This window comes from Pinus tabuliformis, chromosome 6, assembly GCF_031772625.1.
Source record: "Pinus tabuliformis cultivar Carrire ecotype Pingquan chromosome 6, CPIR1, whole genome shotgun sequence".
NCBI lineage: Eukaryota > Viridiplantae > Streptophyta > Pinopsida > Pinales > Pinaceae > Pinus > Pinus tabuliformis.
In genome coordinates, this window is record NC_142292.1 from 1,966,029,239 (window position 1) to 1,966,049,527 (window position 20,289).

Here is a 20,289-nt window from a genome sequence, read left to right on the forward strand (position 1 = left end):
ATTTGTAAATAATCTTAGCAGATATGAGTCGTTTATGTAAAATTGCCTAGGTGGACCTAACTTTCTAATGATAATCTACGTCCCCGAAGGTTTTTCGTCTCATCGATCTACGATCGGCAAAGTTTTCCTTCAGCCTGACCCCAAAGTCGGGATGCATTTTGTTATTAGAACTTTAGGAGAATCCTAGCGTGTTAATCTGCTAGATTATAGTTGTGTCGCAGAAATTGGGTGATTTATGAGGGTCTATGATAAGTGGGTTTGTCCCCTTAAGATGTAAATTGTAAAAGTCATGATGTAATGTGTCTTGAGGGTTGGAAAATGTTTTAAGTCCCCTCATGAGTCCTAAGTCCTAGGTCCTAGGTGATGTTTCCAAAGGCTTAGTTCGATGATCCATTTAAGAAAATAATAAAATAAATTAAAAAAATTAAAAAATTAAAAAATGAAATAAATAAAAAAATTATAAAATAAAGCAAAAACCCTAAATAATAAAAAATAATATTTTGAGTGAATGCATGCAAAATATTATTTTTAATAATAAGTTAACAATTTCGACGGATGAGATTAAGAGATGTCTTGATCCTCATCGACGGTCGAGATCATTTCGACATGGATCACTCGAACTAGCCATTGGAATCATTTCCTTTAAATAGGGTGTTAGGGGTCATTTCAGATCATTGGATCTGTGAGTCTGGTACTGAAGAAGCTCTCTTGTAATCTGTTTTCTGGTTAATAAAAGAAGACTTTGGGGTCCAAATTTTGCTGGTGTTACTCTCTGGAAATGCTGTGAGATTGTTTAATTTTCTGCATATTTTATGTTTCAGCCATTAATAATAGCTTATTGTAGAGTATTGTGAGCACAGGTATCTTGTTCACTTGCTAGGGTTTGAGTGCTGTTAGGGTTTCTGAAGTAATGGCAGGTATCTCCATTACTTTTTGAGATCTAGCAACATTTTTGCCCTCTTTACTGATGGTTGTTCTGAGCTGTGCAGAAAACCCTTACCGAAGAAGATTGGTGGGCGTTTGGGGAAGTTCCCGGCTGAACCAGCCAACTCCCGCAAGCATTTTTTGCTGAGCCCAGTTGGATTCGATCCTGGGTCTATCATTCGGTTTATTTTTCCTAATTTGCATGAGAGATTTTCTGAAGTTCTTCATAGTGAAAATCTGAAATTTCTGTTCTTTAAAATTCTTATGCTCTTATTGCTAAATCTGGCTGACAAAAGGGGCCAAATTCTATAAATTAATCAGCCGTTTTTGGGGTTTCAAATTTTGCCTTATACGCAGTTTTCATTAGGGTTTTGTTTCCTTGCAATTGCAGGTACAGGGTTTTTCTTCAGGGGTTTGCCAAACATAAATCTGTGAGGATCTTCACTGTTTCAAAATCGATTGAGGCTCTCTCTCTGAAGATCACATTGTTTCTGCTGTGTGTATCAGCTGTTCGTCGACACCATTCTGCATATCTGTTTCAAACGTCATTGAGCTGCAGTAAACAACTGCTAACGCATTTGTTGGACACCTAATCCTAAATGGGTTAGTGTGGAAGCCGAATAGACCAAAGCAGTCCAAGAGACCTTGGGATCTGAAACCCAAGAGTCACGTATTGTACTATAAATGTATATCTCATGTTAATAAAAAATGTATTGCATGTTTTATCTTTCATATTGTCTTTGCTGTCCATGTGTGTTTAACATGGTATCAGAGCAGGCGATTGCTGGTCCTGCTCCAATTTGAGCCACTTGTTTTGTGGTCTCTATATATATGTCATTTGTGCAGACCTTCCAGTTCTGCCCATTACCTGTAACGCTCCATTAATTCATTGTCTGCCAGAAATCTGCTGCCTCTCCTACCTGACCTCTGGCACTGTATACGCTGCACCTGACTTTGGCTATGTTGACCACTACTGGTCAACTACCCATGCAGTACACCCCCCTTTTCTCGGCAAAAAGGGGCAGCACCTGATCAGCATATCCATGCCATCCTGCCATCATCAGCAGCTTGATCTTTTTGATTTTAAACCCAGTCTGCATGTATTAATTGTAAATAATCTTAGCAGACATGAGTCATGTATGTAATTTGCCTAGGTGGACCTAACTTTCTGATGATAATCTACGTCCCGGAAGGTTTTTTGTCTCACCGATCCACGGATCGGCAGAGTTTTCCTTCAAACCTGACCCCAAAGCCGGGATTGATTTTGTCATTAGAACTTTAGGAGAATCCTAGTGTGTTGATCTGCTAGATTATCGTTGTGTCGCAGAACTGGGTGTTTTTGTGAGGGTCTGTATTAAATGGGTTTGTCCCTTAAGATGTATTTTTGTAAAAGTCATGATGTAATGTGTCCTGAGGGTCGAGAAATGTTTTAAATCCCCTCATGAGTCCTAAGTTCTAGGTCCTAGGTGATGTTTCCGAAGGCTTAGTTCAGTGATCCATGTTAAAATGAATTAAAAAATTAAAAAAATGAATAAAAATAAAAAAATAATAAAAAATTAATAAATGAAGCAAAAACCTTAACTAATAAAATAATAATATTTTAAGTGAATAAATCGACGGATGAGATCAAGAGATGTCTTGATCCTCATCAACGGTCGAGATCATTTCTACATGGATCACTCAAACTAGCCGTTAGGATCATTTCCTTTATATAGGGTCTTAGGGGGTCATTTCAAAAGATTGGATCTGTGAGTCTGAGACTGAAGAAACTCTATTGTAAATCTGTTTCTGGTTAATAAAAGAAGACTTTGGGGTCCATATCTTGCTGGTGTTACTCTCTTAAAATGCTGTGAGATTGTTTCATTTTCTGCATATGTTATTTTCAGCCGCTAATAATAGCGTTTTGTAGAGTATTGTGAGCACAGGTATCTTGTTCACTTGCTGGGGTTTGGGTGCTGTTAGGGTTTCTGAAGTAATGGCAGGTATCTCCATTACTTCTTGAGATCTAGCAGCATTTTTGCCCTCTTTATTGACAGTTGTTTTGAGCTGTGCAGAAAACATCATTGAAGGAAATTTTGTGGGCGTTCGGGGAAGTTCTCGGCTGAACCAGCCAACTCCCGCAAGCATTTTGTGTTGAGCCCAGTTGGATTTGATCCTGGGTCTATCATTCGGTTTATTTATTTTTTTTAAATTTGCATGAGAGATTTTCTGAAGTCTTTCACAGAGAAAATCTGAAATCTTTATTTCTTTAAAATATTTCTGTGCTCATTGCTGAATCTCGCTGTTAAGGGGCCAAAAATTTGTATATTAATAAGCTGTTTTAGGGTTTCAATTTTTTATGATCTAGGCTTTCAATTTTAGTTTTGCTTAGATCAGGTTTACTTAGGGTTTTGAATTTGTTTGTATGTACATACTATTTTTTTGGGTGATTTCAGGTGGCAGAAGCAAACACCAAATATCGATCTGAGGGCACATGACACAGTTTCGCTGCTCCCTCCTATTCCATAACTAGCTGCATCGTTTTGCAATCAGTTGGCGAGACACAGTCATTGTGCAATACCCTTGAGAAAGTTTGTTAGGCGTAAGCATTCAGCGTTCTGTCTGTTCTTAAATCGATTTTAATTTGCATCAAGCGCTGTTTTTCCATTACGGCAAACGAAATCAGATCCAAGGGTGATGCGTATTCCCAAACTTGCTTCAACAACCGAATCAGCGTCAATCCGAAAGCAGCAGAGATTTAACGCTGGGCAATTTATTCACTATCCGCAAGAGATCGATCTAAAGCCACCGCACCAGGTAGGATCCACGCAGATCATCACCTGTCTCAGGAATTAAACACTGTGGGTGTCTTGCGTGGGTGCAGTATGTATCTCTCTGCTGCGTAGATCGATTCAACAGATCAGGCATCGATTTCTCCTTGTCCACCGTCGAAGATTTGCAACCAAATCTCTGTCACGCTGCTCAGGTAGTAACATAAATCCTTTTCGAATTTTTGCTGAGGGAGATCACGTAGACCATCATGCAGAGGGTAAGCATTGCTTCATTTTTTGCCGTCGTCTGCTATCCAATCGTCCAGCGCATTCGTTCAGGTAATAACCCGCAGAGGTATGCTTTATTCACTCCAATGTGCTCAGAAACCGCGAATCCTCGTTCTCACCAACGCCTGCGTTTTTTGCGTTCTGAGTCTCAGCATTTTCGTTGGATTTTAATCTTTTGTTAGGCATAGTCTTAGTTTTAGGAAAGTAGAAAAAATACGGTTTGCTGGTTTTCATTTTTAGCGTAAGTCTGTTTTCATTTTTTTTTGGATGCGTTTTAGATATATTAAAGATAAGATAAAAAAAAAATTTCAATATTGTTCATTTCTTTATGTATATATATCTGCGTATTTTTGTTTTTTTTTATTAGCTTAGCGTTAGTTAGATTTTGTTTTGATAGTTTTGTTTAATATAGATTTTAATTTGTGTTAAGTTTTGTTTTATTTAGATTTTAAGTTGTATTTTAGATTTTTTCATTTTTATAATATAAAAATAAAAAAGATTTTATTTAAGTTTTAGACTTATAAATTTTAATATAGATTTTTCTTTTGATTTTTTGTTTAATGATAAAAAAAATATATAAAATTTCTATTTTTAGGCTTGGTTAAAATTAAATTTTGTTTTGGTAGGATTTTGATTTGTTTTAGTCAGGTTTTATTTAAATTTTAATATAGTTTTAAATTTTCATAGTTTAGATTTTTTAGTTTTAATATAAAAAATAAAAATAAAAAATAATTTTTAATGAGTTTTTTAGGGTTTTAGGTTTAGATTTAGAATTTTGGCTTTTTTAGTTAAAAAAAAAAAAAAAAAAATATAAAAGTTTTGTGGAAATTTTTTCAGATCCAGTTATTTTCGGGAATTGTCATATCTTTCATGCTGAGATCTAAATTTTCAAGTCGAGATGCGAAATTGATATCTGGTTAATGGTTTATGATTCGTGGCGGTTTAAAGCATTCATTTTTTTGAAAACTTTCAGTTGCTGGATATCATTTTGGTTATTCTTAAAGCATTGTGTTTTGGCTGATGCCTTTGATGACAAATGATTGCTGTTCACGGTTGATGTTTCTGTATTATTTAACAAGTAATCATTGTAGTAACAATCTTTTAAGGCACTGGTCTGCTAATTTAACCAAATCCATCGAGTCCTTTTTATATCGTATCTCGTGTCTCCCAACCAACTGGTCGACAGTTGGCCTCATCATCTCTCAGGGACTACCCCCCTTAGCCGCGGGAGACAGGCTTAAACGGAGGGATCGGGGATCAGAGTGACAGCCCCCGGTCTGAGCGTTGTCGTGTCAATCTGCGCGACAACATTTTTTGGCGCCGTTGCCGGGGACTTTGTTTTCTCGGCATTTCATCATCTTTTCATCATTCATCGTTCATCTTTCTATCATTCGTTTCAGTCGGCAACGACAACATTTTTTGGCGCCGTTGCCGGGGACATTGTTTTCTCGGCGTTTCAACGACAATCTTCCTTCTCGTTTTTATCTTTTCATCTGGCTCGGCAACGCCAACATTTTTTGGCGCCGTTGCCGGGGATAGAGTTTTTTTGTCCTTGGTATTTCAACATCTTTTAATCATTCATCGCTCATCTTTCTATCATTCGTTTGAGCCGGCAACGCCAACATTTTTGGCGCCGTTGCCGGGGACAGAGTTTTTCTGTTCCTGGAGTTTCATCGACATTCATCTTCTCATCTCTCATTTGCGCTGGCAGATTCAATATTTTGGCATCTTTTCATCACATATCAGCAGCATCTTTTCGGTGTGTTTCTTGTTTGGGTGGCGACTCCATTTTTTATTTTTTCCCAGACAAGAAGCCTCCCGCATATCTGTTTGTTGGTTACTTATTGGATCTTAGAATCAGTTTTATTGTTCAAGTGGCGACTCCACTTCTTTCATCTTTTGATTTTCTTGAGCAAAGAGCTAGTTCTATCATCCATCTGATCCCTTATTGTTCATCATGGATTATTCATTTAAACCATGTCATTTTACTGATAATCTCCATGATCTTCCGAAAGAGGCCATTGGTAAATTACTTAAGTTCTCGGGTGATGATTCGGTCGCTGTTAAAAGGCATTTAAACATGTTTACTTGTGTAATGATCTTATACTGTAGATTTCCTCAATATAATAATGAAGATTTCAAGATGCGTCTATTTGTCCGTTCTTTAGAGGGTGATGCCTTGAATTGGTTTAATAACTTTCCTAATGATTTTTTCACTTCTTTACAAGACATTCTCAATGCTTTTAAAGATAGATATGATAGTCCAAACAGCTTGCCTTCTACTTCTAAAATTGTTGAACAGAAAGAAAGTAATTCAGCTGTTGAAGAAAGATTTCAAGGTCAGAATGTGTCATCCACCGGAAATATTGTAGATCATCATAGTGAAAAATCAGGGATAAATGACAATGAAAAGGAGGAGCAAAAGCAAATAATACAAGATCTAATGATGCTGGTAAAAAATATGGAAAGCAATCAAACTAGTCTTATCAATGATGTCAAAACTTTATGCACCCACCTGGAAAAACGTAATAGGGAGTTGGAGGTCACACAAAATCAGCATGCTAAGGAAATTGAGGCCATAAAAACTAATTATGAAACAGAAATTAGAATCATGCAAAGCAGGTTGTCAGTCTTAGAGGAAAATATGGTGACCATGAAAACTGATCATGATAGGGAAATTGACTCTATGCAAAACAAGCTATTAACCATGGATGAGGAAATGACCATCATGACGTTCAACCATAATAATCAAGTGGCTGACATGCAAGCGAATCATAAAGAAGAAATAAATTTTATGCAGCATTGCTTGATGGACATAAAGGAAGTGAATGATAAAGTAATAAAAGACATGCAAGAACACCATGCCAGACAAATCAGTGCTGTAAAGGTTGAACACTCTAGTCAGATAGATGCATTTAGAATACAGGTTCAAAGGTTTCAGCAATTGGAAGATGAAAGAAACCAGGTGACATCAATAGATCAGGAGCCTTCTCATGTGCTGCAACAAGATCCATCTTATTATGAGGAGGTTGTTGATTCGATTGAAAGATGGTTAATTGAAGGTGATCCGGACAGACTTAAGAATGATAAAGATCAGATGCAAGATGAAGAAGGACATAGCACGCATATCTTACATACTTCATCTGATAGCTTTGAAACAGAAAGTCCCAGATCATCAGTGATTCAGCCTACCAGAAAGAAAAAACGTAAGAGAAAGAAGATTAGACGAAGATTTGATGCATCAGACGGCCGCGAGCAGCTTGATTTTCGGATAGGAAAGAGTCCTACCATATGCAAAATTGGACATGGCACATCCGACAAGCAGCCGACAGATTTGCCTGAAAGCAGGCAAATGCTCAGTATGCACTATATTGAAAACATCTGATGCCGTAGGGCATCCTTTTGTATCGTATTTCTAACCCTACTCCTTGTTTTTCCGCATTTTCATTTCTGCTTTAGATAGTTAATAAATGAAGAGTTTTTTTCTTTCCTGTGCTTAATGTATATGCTGATTTTTGGATGGACGCTACTTATTTTTGTGTTGTATTGATGCAGATTCTGGATTCTCACATTCCTGCAAGCAGCAACGTGTCCCCAAGTAGAGCCAGATGTTGACCACTACTGGTCAACTACCCATGCAGTACACCCCCCTTTTCTCGGCAAAAAGGGGCAGCACCTGATCAGCATATCCATGCCATCCTGCCATCATCAGCAGCTTGATCTTTTTGATTTTAAACCCAGTCTACATGTATTAATTGTAAATAATCTTAGCAGACATGAGTCATGTATGTAATTTGCCTAGGTGGACCTAACTTTTTGATGATAATTTACGTCCCGGAAGGTTTTTTGTCTCACCGATCCACGGATCGGCAGAGTTTTCCTTCAAACCTGACCCCAAAGCCGGGATTGATTTTGTCATTAGAACTTTAGGAGAATCCTAGTGTGTTGATCTGCTAGATTATCGTTGTGTCGCAGAACTGGGTGTTTTTGTGAGGGTCTGTATTAAATGGGTTTGTCCCTTAAGATGTATTTTTGTAAAAGTCATGATGTAATGTGTCCTGAGGGTCGAGAAATGTTTTAAATCCCCTCATGAGTCCTAAGTTCTAGGTCCTAGGTGATGTTTCCGAAGGCTTAGTTCAGTGATCCATGTTAAAATGAATTAAAAAATTAAAAAAATGAATAAAAATAATAAAATAATAAAAAATTAATAAATGAAGCAAAAACCCTAACTAATAAAATAATAATATTTTAAGTGAATAAATCGACGGATGAGATCAAGAGATGTCTTGATCCTCATCAACGGTCGAGATCATTTCTACATGGATCACTCGAACTAGCCGTTAGGATCATTTCCTTTATATAGGGTCTTAGGGGGTCATTTCAAAGGATTGGATCTGTGAGTCTGAGACTGAAGAAACTCTATTGTAAATCTGTTTCTGGTTAATAAAAGAAGACTTTGGGGTCCATATCTTGCTGGTGTTACTCTCTTAAAATGCTGTGAGATTGTTTCATTTTCTGCATATGTTATTTTCAGCCGCTAATAATAGCGTTTTGTAGAGTATTGTGAGCACAGGTATCTTGTTCACTTGCTGGGGTTTGGGTGCTGTTAGGGTTTCTGAAGTAATGGCAGGTATCTCCATTACTTCCTGAGATCTAGCAGCATTTTTGCTCACTTTATTGACAGTTGTTTTGAGCTGTGCAGAAAACATCATTGAAGGAAATTTTGTGGGCGTTCGGGGAAGTTCTCGGCTGAACCAGCCAACTCTCGCAAGCATTTTGTGTTGAGCCCAGTTGGATTTGATCTTGGGTCTATCATTCGGTTTATTTATTTTTTTTAAATTTGCATGAGAGATTTTCTGAAGTCCTTCACAGAGAAAATCTGAAATCTTTATTTCTTTAAAATATTCCTGTGTTCATTGCTGAATCTCGCTGTTAAGGGGCCAAAAATTTGTATATTAATAAGCTGTTTTAGGGTTTCAATTTTTTATGATCTAGGCTTTCAATTTTAGTTTTGCTTAGATCAGGTTTACTTAGGGTTTTGAATTTGTTTGTATGTACATACTATTTTTTGGGGTGATTTCAGGTGGCAGAAGCAAACACCAAATATCGATCTGAGGGCACATGACACAGTTTCGCTACTCCCTCCTATTCCATCACTAGCTGCATCGTTTTGCAATCAGTTGGCGAGACACAGTCATTGTGCAATACCCTTGAGAAAGTTTGTTAGGCATAAGCATTCAGTGTTCTGTCTGTTCTTAAATCGATTTTAATTTGCATCAAGCGCTGTTTTTCCATTACGGCAAACGAAATCAGATCCAAGGGTGATGCGTATTCCCAAACTTGCTTCAACAACCGAATCAACGTCAATCCGAAAGCAGCAGAGATTTAACGCTGGGCAATTTATTCACTATCCGCAAGAGATCGATCTAAAGCCACCGCACCAGGTAGGATCCACGCAGATCATCACCTGTCTCAGGAATTAAACACTGTGGGCGTCTTGCGTGGGTGCAGTATGTAACTCTCTGCTGCGTAGATCGATTCAACAGATCAGGCATCGATTTCTCCTTGTCCACCGTTGAAGATTTGCAACCAAATCTCTGTCACGCTGCTCAGGTAGTAACATAAATCCTTTTCGAATTTTTGCTGAGGGAGATCACGTAGACCATCATGCAGAGGGTAAGCATTGCTTCATTTTTTGCCGTCGTCTGCTATCCAATCGTCCAGCGCATTCGTTCAGGTAATAACCCGCAGAGGTATGCTTTATTCACTCCAATGTGCTCAGAAACCGCGAATCCTCGTTCTCACCAACGCCTGCGTTTTTTGCGTTCTAAGTCTCAGCATTTTCGTTGGATTTTAATCTTTTGTTAGGCATAGTCTTAGTTTTAGGAAAGTAGAAAAAATACGGTTTGCTGGTTTTCATTTTTAGCGTAAGTCTGTTTTCATTTTTTTTTGGATGCGTTTTAGATATATTAAAGATAAGATAAAAAAAAAAAATTCAATATTGTTCATTTCTTTATGTATATATATCTGCGTATTTTTGTTTTTTTTTATTAGCTTAGCGTTAGTTAGATTTTGTTTTGATAGTTTTGTTTAATATAGATTTTAATTTGTGTTAAGTTTTGTTTTATTTAGATTTTAAGTTGTATTTTAGATTTTTTCATTTTTATAATATAAAAATAAAAAAGATTTTATTTAAGTTTTAGACTTATAAATTTTAATATAGATTTTTCTTTTGATTTTTTGTTTAATGATAAAAGAAATATATAAAATTTCTATTTTTAGGCTTGGTTAAAATTAAATTTTGTTTTGGTAGGATTTTGATTTGTTTTAGTCAGGTTTTATTTAAATTTTAATATAGTTTTAAATTTTCATAGTTTAGATTTTTTAGTTTTAATATAAAAAATAAAAATAAAAAATAATTTTTAATGAGTTTTTTAGGGTTTTAGGTTTAGATTTAGAATTTTGCCTTTTTTAGTTAAAAAAAAAAAATTCAAAAAAATATAAAAGTTTTGTGGAAATTTTTTCAGATCCAGTTATTTTCGGGAATTGTCATATCTTTCATGCTGAGATCTAAATTTTCAAGTTGAGATGCAAAATTGATATCTGGTTAATGGTTTATGATTCGTGGCGGTTTAAAGCATTCATTTTTTTGAAAACTTTCAGTTGCTGGATATCATTTTGGTTATTCTTAAAGCATTGTGTTTTGGCTGATGCCTTTGATGACAAATGATTGCTGTTCACGGTTGATGTTTCTGTATCATTTAACAAGTAATCATTGTAGTAACAATCTTTTAAGGCACTGGTCTGGTAATTTAACCAAATCCATCGAGTCCTTTTTATATCGTATCTCGTGTCTCCCAACCAACTGGTCGACAGTTGGCCTCATCATCTCTTAGGGACTACCCCCCTTAGCCGCGGGAGACGGGCTTAAACGGAGGGATCGGGGATCAGAGTGACAGCCCCCGGTCTGAGCGTTGTCGTGTCAATCTGCCCGACAACAGGCTATTTTAAGACTCTCTTCTGCATTACCTGTGCTCTCTGTCTGCCATATTCCATTTATAAGACCTGCGCCTGACATTCACCTGACATGGGAACGTTTGCGCCTGACATTCACCTGACAGAGGAACGTTTGCGTTGTTCATCCGAATAAGTTGATTGCTCTCTGGCTATCCTGACATAAAATCCATAAATGTTTCATAAAAGCGCTGGTCTGACCTGCCGGATACGCTGTCCATATTGCCTTATCTGATGAGTGTTGTGCCTCCACGCAGGAATACACATTGAATGTGTTACTCATTTGAACGCTGCTCCAGAACATTTGTCAGAACAGAGCATTGTATGCATAACGCTTCATCCGAACCCGCGTGAACCAGCGATTCGTCCGTCCTCGCTACCAATGAGATACAGTGCTGAATGATGAAGGACCCAATGGGCTGCGACAGCTCGTGCTCTTAACCATCAGGGGAATTTTCGTAGTCATCCCTTGCTATCTCTCATTCCGCCAACTGTCTAGATATGTGTCGTGCCTCTGTTTATCTCAGCTTAAATGCTATTGTGTATAACTCAAGGCTTTTTGTTGGGTCATAGTTTCTTTCTCTGAACCTGAATCGGTTTTGTGCGCATGTCGTTTACTGGTAGTTGTAGTAAGCATTTTTTTACCTGTCTATTTGGTTTCTCAACCTCTGTTTAAGTGGGTCTGCCCATTTTCCTACCGGAGCTATCTTGAGAACAAGTATCGTTCTGCGGATGATTCTCAGCCTAAGAAGTGTATGCTGACGGCGGTCGCTTGGGTTCGTTTCGGCTTTAACTGTGGGTTCTCGAGTTTTTCAGAGAGAAGCATTTGAACAATGGTGTTGTTTAGAGGGGGATCGGTTTAAATTTGTTGGTGTAAGATACACTTTTATGCTTTCTGATATATATAAAAATAAACTTCCATACTTTCCGATATATATATCACCACATGTCAGACCAGAGTTCGAAGGGTTCCAAAATTCGATGATAGGCATGCAATATTGTGACAAAGTAGTTATTAAACTTGTGGTTTTATAATGTTTGCTCAAGATATCACTGGAAAAGGATTATCTGTGTTTTGGCGGATGCTGGAGCGTTTCCATACGGCAGAGACGAGGGAGATCTTATTTCTGTCAAAGATTTATTCTCATGTCGTACGCCAATCATCCACTAGTTATCATTCTGTTTGATGGCTTCAAAGTTCAAAGTGCACCGCAGGAGGTGTTATTATATTGGACATATTCATAAGGACTTGATTTATTTAATGTGATTCGTGAACTCTCTTCTGACTGTCGCCGATCCTTGAAATGCTGACAAAATGCTCTCTTAGAATTTGGTAGAAGTTTGATCGAGGAGTCAAATGGTATGAAAGTGTTGTTCGGTGAAATTTTGGCTTTCTGCTTTCTTGGAACAAGTGGAATGCAACGTTTGCTGCTTTCTTGAAACACGAGCCACCGATTTTGCCTCAACAGGCTGCAATCTTCTCTGTCTGCGAGAGAGATTCGACGCTGTGAAGATCTGTCTGAGATAACCAAGTTCTGGTACTTTTTTACCATTGTGCCTGTATTTGTCGTGAGACTCTGCGCTTGTATTATTTTGACTTGATTTGGACCAGATTATGTTCGACGTTTCAAAGGCTTGACGTTTCAGTTGACCAGCAAACAAAGATGGAGCAATTATCATAATACAAGCCTGTAAATTCCTGTTGTCAGTGTTGGCGTAAGCTATGTTTTCACCCCATGTTCGCCTCAAAACAACCTCGCACTTGGTGACACTAATGAGGGCACATACGCAGGTTCCTCTCTGAAACGTGGTAGCATGTATGGTCCTTCTGACGGGTAGCAGTTTTATTATGAGAACAAGTGAAGATGGAACTATTTCCACTATCAAGTAACACATGAAGTTCAAGATCGGATGATCCAAAACATCAAGGTTTGCACCTTTGTCAAATGCAGAGAAAAACATCAAGACGCATCTTATGAAAAAAAAAACAAGTAAAGCAGATTGTAGTAACATAGCCGACCTCTTGCAATTTCTTTTTGCGTCCTGTTGATTCAACTGGAAAACGTTGAAGCATGAAGAACAGTCTGCCACCATAAAGTAAAAAACCCCAACGCTGCAAAGGAGGAGACACCTGCAAAGAATAACTTGGAGAGGATCTCAACAACTGGACTAGGGCTCCACCAAGAGTAAATCCATATGCATATCTGAATGAGATAGATGATATCATTGATTGTGATAAAAGCGGGTCTATAACCGTCTACTAATATTGCCCATGCCTGATAGTATATTTCTGCCCAAAATAGGACCAACAGAGTATACGTGGTAAAAAAAAAAAAATCGCAGGCCAGGCATATCAAGCAAAACATGTAGCAAAATCGCAGGTTCTTGTGGCTAGAATCATACCAATGGCATCCATTGTTTGAGATTGTCCCCACAATACCACTCTTCAAATTCCTCTTTCAGAACGTTGATTTCCCGGAAACGCAGCCAACATATGATCTGGTAGCCTTTTCAACTTGGAGTAGCCAGTCAAGTGAAGATCACGAAGGTTTGTAAGATTCCCGAACGACTCAGGCAGCGTTAGCGACTTCCCGCTTGCGTACATTCTCAAATGTTTAAGGGAAGTGAGATGAAAGAACTCTTCCAGCAATGATTCCATAGTGCATCTCAGTTCGATCTTTTCAAGTTTCCACAGGATAGTAGTTCACATCAATGATTTTATTCGGGTTTTGAGTAATAATTGATGTAACCTCTCCTAGCTTATCAAAATCAAAGTATCGGTTCTTAGAACCCAGGCTGCCAACAAGCTTTGAAGGATGAGACTCAATAGGAATACCCTTTTCTCTTACAAATCATGGCAGAGCAATTGATGCCAAATTACAACCTGCACTTTCTGTTGGGCTAGTGTACTCGATAATTTCTGTGCAAAGATTTGAAGACTTGACTGTTCCCAAATTCTGTTGATTGCTCTTCCTGTTGCACGAGTCCTTGTACAACATATAAGGATTGCCAGTTTCTATCTGAGATTCTAAAATTGCAAACCAGAGATTTTGCGCTTGTACAACCTTCCTGGTCTTGCTCCGCTGCTCATTTTTAAGGTGTAAATCAGACATTGAAGAAAAAAAAAAATGGCCAGAATCAGTGAAGTATTAGAGTTCCTTAAAACTCTCATATTGTCTACTAATCATGATACATTAAAAGTCAGCAAAGTTTCTCTCACAGACATTCAGGTCTGTCTACAAAATGCACAAGAAAAAATTGTTTTTTTGCAGCTCGAATCTCAGCTACAGCAAGAAGAATTAAAACAGAGGAGTCATTTTGAACCTGTTTCTGTTCAGAACAATGAAGCAGACTCCCATAAACAGCAAGACAATATTGTTGAAGTTCATTCATATCCAGTGCCCAATAAAGCAGCAGTTGTACATGCAGATGCAGAAACTCAGTCTGCTCTTCCCAAGCCCATCATTAGACCTTGGGAACAGCTTGTCCACAACAAGCATAGAACTGGTCTTGGATATGAAAAGGACTTGTCCTTTCATATTCCAGACTACGCCAAGCCCATTCAATTTCAGAGTGTCGGATTCATTCATGACAGTTCACCTGCTCCTCATGACAGTTCAGCTTCAGCTGTTCCAGATTCTGCCCCTCTTCCACAGCAAAAACTACAGATCGTGAAATGCCAACACTGTGACCGAGTTGGCCATTTGAAAGATCACTGTTTTGATCTTCATCCATGTAAGCATTGTCATAAAACCAGCCATTCTTCACACAGATGCTTCAGAAACAAACGTCCTGCAAGAACAAAGATTCATCTTGGATGGATCGCTTCTTGGCAATGGGCATCAACAGCCAAGAAGATATTCCAAACACATGTCAGAACTTGTTCCAGAATATTGAACAGTCCTGCAGTTGAGTTTTCTCCATCATCTCACCTTGTATCTGACAGGGGGGGAAATGATGGTCATCTACAAGCTTCAAAGCCACATCAAGCGAGCCTGAGCCACAACCTGCCACACCAGTTTCAGAGTTGTAGCCAGAGACAAAGATGCCCGTGAACATGCCTTCAGTTGGCAATCTGGGACACTTCCTCTAGCAGAAGACTTCAGCTTCTTGCCAGCTTCGGAAGCATTCCAGGAACACAAATGAGAACACTTCCTCTAGCAGAAGACACCAGCTTCTTGCCAGTTTTGGAAGAGTTCCAGGAATTGCATTAAGCATTCCAGAGTTGTTGGTTATCCTTAAACCATCACAGGTTGAGACTTCCCTTTTCAGGTTGAAGTTTTACCTTTTATGCAGGGTGAAACCTCCCTTTTATGGTTGAAGGTTTCCCTCTTTAAAACAATAGGATCACTTCCTCTAGCAGAAAAATTCAGTTTCTTGCCAGTTTTGGAAGAGTTCCGGGAACTACACTAAGCGTTCCAGTGTTGGTGGTCATCCTTAAACCACTGCCCTTTATACCAACATTTCATAGAGCACATTCAGCCTAGTGCTGCCATGCATTTTTTGCACATTTTGTATTACAGCTCTCTTCTTGGACTCATACATAACCCTTCGGATTAAGGGGGGGAATGTTGGACACCTAATCCTAAATGGGTTAGTGTGGAAGCCGAATAGACCAAAGCAGTCCAAGAGACCTTGGGATCTGAAACCCAAGAGTCACGTATTGTACTATAAATGTATATCTCATGTTAATAAAAAATGTATTGCATGTTTTATCTTTCATATTGTCTTTGCTGTCCATGTGTGTTTAACAACATTGATCTCCCTTTGATATTCTTTCACAAATTGCGCTATAAGTTGCTGCACAGTTCTTTATTAGAAACTCGCACTCCCTCACCAACACCTGCGGGCCAGTTGAAAAGGAAGTCTCAGATCCGTCAAGTATCAGCTCTCAACGTGTATCTACCCACGCGCAGAAAGGATGGCTTTGAACGAGACAGCGTGATTTTGGTGGAGTGGCCAAACAACGAACGATTCACCCTTAGCGTTCAGTACGCCTCACGCATTTCTGATTTGAGGCTGAAGGTTACGTGCTGGGCATCGTTTCATGCAGTTGTACCCATCTACCACTGTATCCAGCGAGCTACCAGTGTGCAATTCTTGCGTGGGAGTTTCGGAAAACGTTCGAAATTATCTGCCATATTCACCATTGGCCTAGGTAACCTCTCCAGGTAATCCGCGTATCATCGTCCTGAGTTCTGGGCAAAGCATTTCAGTTCTTAGTTGTCGGCTGGAAAGAAAGCTGTGGCCCCTTGCTGCTGTCGAATACCTGCAATACAGTGAGATAAGTGTATACACTTTGTTCCATTTTGATCAGTTCCCCTGTCGATTAGCCTCAGCAAATGGATGTCTGCGCGTTCAGTCTTGTGTATTAGAGCAGGGTTACGATTTTTGTGAGTTAGACATAGCCGTATAGTGTCTTACACATAATGGAATGTTTTTTATGGGTTGCGTTTAGGTTAGCGTCAGGTGTTAGCGTAGTATAGTTTAGTTTTTTTTTGGCGTAGTATATAGATTAGCGTAATATACCGTTAGCATAATATGTAGTGTTAGTGTAATATATAGTTAGCATAGTATATAGTTTCGATTTTCATTTCTTAATTGTATTTTAAATAGGTTCGATTTTTTTTTAGGGCCTTTGTTATTTAATTGTAAAGGTTTTTGATATGTATTAAAATTGTTTTAGGGTTTGATTTAATTTTTTTAGGATTTTCATTTTGTATAGTTTAGTTCCTAATTAAATCTTAATATAAGGTTTTGCTTTGTAATATGAAAAATAAAAAAATAAAAAAGATTCATTTATAAATTTTTTTTTTTAGGGCTTTAGACTTAGTTTTAATTTTTATAGTTAGGTTTTAGATTAATTTTAATTTAGATTTTTTTATTTTTATTTTTGGGTTTTGTTTAATATTTAAAATTAAAAAAAAAAAAATTTTTTTTTTTTTTTTTTGAAAAAGTGTAAAAAATTTTGGAAAATTTTCCTTTTTGCCAGATCCAGTTCTTCTCGGGAATTATCATGTTATATATTTTATGCTGAGATTTAAATTTTCAAGTCTGGGCACGAATATGATATCTGGTTAATGATTTATGATTCTCGTGGTGGTTTAAAGCATTCATCTCTTCAAAATTCTCAGTTGCTAGATATCGTTTTGGTCATTCTAAGAGCATTATGAGTTTAACTGATATCTTGCGATGACAAATGATTGCTGTTCACTGTTTATGTTTCTATATCATCTAACAAGTAATCGTTTTAACAATAATCTCTTAAGGCACTGGTCTTTTAACTTCTAAATCCTTCTGGTGCTTATCATATCGTGTCCCGTGTCTCCCAACCAACTGGTCGACAGTTGGCCTTCGTCATTTCATAGGGTCTACCCCCCTTAGCCGCGGGAGACAGGCTTAAACGGAGGGATCGGGGATCAGAGTGACAGCCCTCGTCTGAGCGTTGTCGTGTCAATCTGCGCGACAACATTTTTTGGCGCCGTTGCCGGGGACATTTTATTCTCGGTGTTTCAACGACTTTTCATCATTCATCGTTCATCTTTCTATCATTCGTTTGAGCCGGCAACGCCAACATTTTTTGGCGCCGTTGCCGGGGACATTTTATTCTCGGTGTTTCAACGACTTTTCATCATTCATCGTTCATCTTTCTATCATTCGTTTGAGCCGGCAACGCCAACATTTTTTGGCGCCGTTGCTGGGGACAGAGTTTTCTGTTCCTGGAGTTTCATCGACATTCATCTTCTCATCTTTCTCATCTCTCATTTTGAGCTGGCAGATTCAACCTTTGGGGTTATTATTTGGATCTTTTATTGCCTTATTTTTCGCCATATCAGTAGCATCTCTTCGGTTTGTTTCTTGTTTGGGTGGCGACTCCATTTTCTCATTTTTCCCAGACAAGAAGCTTTCCTCATATCTGCTTGTGGTTACTTTTTGGATCCTAGAATCAGATTCATTGTTCAAGTGGCGACTCCACTTCTTTCATCTCTTGATTTTCTTGAGCAGAGATCTATTTCTATCATCCATCTGATCCCTTATTATTCATCATGGATTATTCATTTAAACCATGTCGTTTTACTGACCGTCGCCATGATTTTCCAGAGGAGGCCATTTCAAAATTACCTATTTTCTCGGGTGGTGATTCAATCGCTATTAGAAGGCATCTAAGCTTGTTTACTCGCATAATGATCATATATTGTAGACCCCCTCAGTTTAATCATGAAGACATCAAGATGCGTCTTTTTGTCTTTTCTTTAGAGGGTGATGCTTTGAATTGGTTTAATAATTTTCCTAAAGATTCTTTCACTTCTTTACAAGACATTGTCAATGCTTTCAAAGATAGATATGGTTATCCAAACAGCTTGCCTTCTGCCTCTAAAATTGTGCAAAAAGAAAAAAAGTAATCCTATTAAAGGTCCAGCTGTTGAAGAAAGATTTCAAGATCAGAATGTGTCATCCACCGGTACTATTTCAGATCAAGTCCATGATAGTGGAAAATCAGGGACAAATGACAATGAAAAGGAAGAGCAAAAGCAAATTATACAAGAACTAATGATGCTGGTAAAAAATATGGAGGCTAATCAAACTAATTATGTCAATGATGTGAGAACTTTGTGCACCCACCTGGAAAAACGTAATAGGGAGATGGAGATCACGCAAAAGCAGCATGCTAAAGAAATTGAGGCCATGAAGACTAATCATGAAACAGAAATTAGATTCATGCAAAGCAAGATGTCAGGCTTAGAGGAAAATATGGCGACCATGAAAGAGGATCATGATAGGGAAATTAATTCTATGCAAAACAAGTTATTAATTATGGATGAAGAAATGACTATCATGACGTTTGATCATAATAATCAGTTGGCCACCATGCAAGCAAATCACAAAGAAGAAATAAACTCCATGCAGCATTGCTTGATGAACATAAAGGAAAAGAACGATAAAGTAATAAAAGATATGGAAGAACACCATGCCAGGCAAATCAATGCTATAAAGGTTGAACACTCTAGTCAGATGGATGCCATTAAAATACAGGTTCAAAAGTTTCAACAATGGTCAGAGGATAAAAGAAACCAGGAAACATCAATAGATCAGGAGCCTTCTCATTTGCCGCAACAAGCTTCATCTTATTATGAGGAGGTCATTGGATCGATTGAAAGATGGTTAATTGAAGGTGATCCAGATAGACTTAAAAATGATAAAGATAAGATGCAAGATAAAGAAAGGCTTGTCACGCAAATCTTACATACTTCATCTGATAGCTTTGAAACAGAAAGTTACATGTTATCAGTGATACAGCTTGCCACAAAGAAAAAACGCAAGAGAAAGAAAATGAGAAGAAGATTTGATGCATCAGACGGTCGTGAGCAGCTTGATTTTCGGATAGGAAAAAGTCCTACCATATGCAGAATTGGACATGGCACATCCGACAAGCAGCCGACAGATTTGCCTGAAAGCAGGCAAATGCTCAGTATACACTATATTGAACACATCTGATGCCATGGGGCATCCTTTGTATTGTATTTCTAACCCTACTTGTCATTTCAGCATTTTCATTTCGGTTTTAGGATTAGATTTGCTTTTCTAGATTAGTTAATAAATGAAGAGCTTATATCTTTCCTGTGCTTAATGTTATATGATGATTTTTGGACGGACGCTACTTATATTTTGTTGTGTGTTGCATGGATGCAGATTCTGGATTCTCACATTCCTACAGAGCAGCAACGTGTCCCCAAGTAGAGCCAGATGTTGACCACTACCGGTCAACTACCCATGCAGTGCACCCCCTCTTTTCTGCCAAGAAAGGGGTAGCACCTGAACGACGTGTCTGTGCCAGCCTGCAGTCATCAGCAGCTTGATCGATTTATATTGTAAACCCAGTCTGCATGTATAAATTTGTAAATAATCTTAGCAGATACGAGTCGTTTATGTAAAATTGCCTAGGTGGACCTAACCTTTTAATGATAATCTACGTCCCGGAAGGTTTTTCGTCTCACCGATCTACGATCGGCAGAGTTTTCCTTCAGCCTGACCCCAAAGCCGGGATGCATTTTGTTATTAGAACTTTAGGAGAATCCTAGTGTGTTAATTTGCTAGATTATAGTTGTGTCGCAGAAACTGGGTGATTTATGAGGGTCTATGATAAGTGGGTTTGTCCCCTTAAGATGTAAATTGTAAAAGTCATGATGTAATGTGTCTTGAGGGTTGGAAAATGTTTTAAGTCCCCTCATGAGTCCTAAGTCCTAGGTCCTAGGTGATGTTTCCAAAGGCTTAGTTCGATGATCCATTTAAGAAAATAATAAAATAAATTAAA

General features: G+C 38.1%; 1 protein-coding gene across 2 annotated transcripts in view; it reads left to right on the top strand.

Annotated features, from left to right (window-relative positions):
• Positions 1-20,289, top strand: part of LOC149267052 (protein NLP6-like) — a 344,234-nt gene that overhangs the window by 108,014 nt on the left and 215,931 nt on the right. The window lies entirely within an intron of this gene.